This window comes from Hesperophylax consimilis, chromosome 15 (assembly GCF_061612785.1).
Source record: "Hesperophylax consimilis isolate HC1 chromosome 15, BYU_Hcon_1.0, whole genome shotgun sequence".
In the NCBI taxonomy this organism is placed as follows: Eukaryota; Metazoa; Arthropoda; class Insecta; order Trichoptera; family Limnephilidae; genus Hesperophylax; species Hesperophylax consimilis.
The window spans coordinates 35,698,350-35,700,998 of NC_142850.1; positions in this window are offsets into that span (position 1 = coordinate 35,698,350).

Genomic DNA, 2,649 nt, shown 5'->3' on the forward strand with positions numbered 1-2,649 from the left:
AGCTTCCTCTTAAAGATGGTAGCCTTCTTAGATACTATCTTTTTATCCCACCAGAGTTCGCATGATAGTGGTTCTACGAGCTGTCAAATCGGAATAATCAATATTATGGTGCCTGCCGCCTCGAAAAAAGTTAAAAAATAATTTAAAATTAAACAATAACTTTGTAAACATCACTTATAGGTAAATACTTAATGCCGACCGGGTTTCGCTACAACCGTAGTTTTATCAGGGCAGTATAATTTTAAATTATAATGTCACATCACAAAGTAACCTCTTCATATGAAGAAATAAAAAATAATTGTTATTGAGATAGTGACGTTTCTTTTGAGAAGTTGTTTAATTCCTCATTTAAAACCAATAATCAAGATTAGAATCAAGTATAAAGTAATATTTTTGACATTTACGTAATTCTTAATATTAAATTCGTATATTTGACTAAGCGTATTACTAAGCGTAAGTCTTGTTTTAAAGCAACCGTTTTGAATTTCGTCTGTCCGCACATTTCGTTTGTCCGTAAATTTGTGTGTACGTACAAGATGGTGGTCGTGTTAATGGTTCAATAAAAAAATTTTTTTTAAATGTGTTGTCGTCGTTATTATTTGGAATTTTATATTTTCGTCTTGATAAACTGTTGAGTAACACAATACTTTGCAATACAATGCAACCAGCATTTTTCAAACATGTAAATAAAATAAGAAAAAAATCAGTTTTCTACGAACTAATGAATAAAAACTTTTCTAATGTTTGTGCAATGTTTCGAATATTGGAAATCGACCATCATATGGGCTCGCTTGTTAACACTATTGAGCTATTTTTTTGTTTTACATTATCCCTCACAGGAGGCCCTCAGGAAAATAATTTCACTCAGAGCCTGTCATTTTTGGGGATGCTGTGTGGAGGGTATTTTGTAGGAAAGGAAGGAGAGGAAGTTCTAGGAAGGAAAAGCTATGAGGGTTAGGTAGTAATCTAGGGATCAATGTGTTCAGGAGTGAAGGACGAATGAATATATCCCTCCCACTGCAACGTAAGGCGATGGGTCGAAAGAACAGTTGGAGAGGCCAAAGGGTCTCCCCAAACCAGCCTCTCCCGATCTGGCACACCACGCAGGTGGTGGGCAGGCGCATTCTGAACACACCTTACCCGATGAACTCGGGCTCCACTGCTAAATTACCAAAAGTAGCACACCACTTTAGGTGACCTATGGCAGAGGTGTTGGTTATCCAATAAATGGTTCCCGGGGCGGCGTTACCCAAACCCGCCTCCCAAATTGAAAAAAATTCTAAATTAAAAATGTCGAAATTTTCGAAGTTGAATTTGAAGCGGGAATCATTTTATTTTATTTTATCAAGACTAGTAGGAAGTGTATTTATATTATAGTATAAATAAGAACTCAAAAAATGCCGTGTGGACGTGTTTGGTGATCCAAATATTTACCTAATCGAGACTTTAATTTCCAAGTCAAAACTGTGCTCACGAAATTTAATTACGATGTCATGCAAGTGTAATCGAGTGTTAAAAGCGCGCCGGCTATGGGGTTAAATGAAACATTTGTTTAAATTCAAATATGTATATAAGATAATTCTAGTTTTTTTCTTCTTTATTCTCTGATTTATATGCAAAAATAAATCCAGTCTGTTTAAGTGTGCGTTATTAAGGTCAACTCTAATTGTGCAATATACCAACACCAACTGAGCTACGGAATTTTGTCAAAATATAACTAGACAGGACGGTAACTTTAACTATTCTAATCCGTTTGCATTCAGCGAATATGTGAATGAGACATAAGATGTCCTTCAATTCAGGTCCATCCACATATTATTTGGTTTCTGAGTGAATCCAAGAAGTTGCAAGTTGAAACCTTAATGTTTTGTTCCATATGAAGAACCTTCCACCTGCCCGTCCCTGTCTTACAGCCCTCGTGAATACTGCAGGAGGGGGGGAGCTGTCTTCTCACCTCCCCTTCCCTTCTCCTGTAGGAAGAATTTACATATTATCCAGGAAGTTAACGTCTCCCGCTTCCGCTCTTTCCCACGTTGTGAATTTGAATCGTTTTACATTACCCCAACCGAAAAATAAAGAATGATTGATTTTTGAAAACATCTTTAGAATTTGGTATTTTTAAATGGGCACCATCAATTTTTATCATTTTATAATGATAATGTCATTATTACTCATATATCAGACCTGGTTGTATTAGACAGAGTCATTAACAACTTAATTGACAGCCCTGCCATCGTCACCACTATTAAATTCCATGTACCGACTAGGAACACAAGACAACATTTAACATTCTTCTACAATACAATACAGCAAAAAAACCTTTACTTTGTCAAAAAATGCCCAAAATGCCTAAACATTGTCTAAAATGGTCCACATATATAAACATAAGGAAACCAATATAAATCTTTAGATGTGTAAGATATATCCTTAATAAAGATTTACCCAGAATTATGTACTTTGCCTTCTGCCAATCAATCTTACAATATGGCATTATAGGGTGGGGTGGATAAAAAACAAGCACAACCGGTTTACATAGCACATAAATTAATATTTAAAACAATTCCACTTAAACCATATATGTATTCATCGGAACTTCTGTTTAAAGATTTAAAGTCAGAAAAATAAATGAATACTACCATACAAAATTAC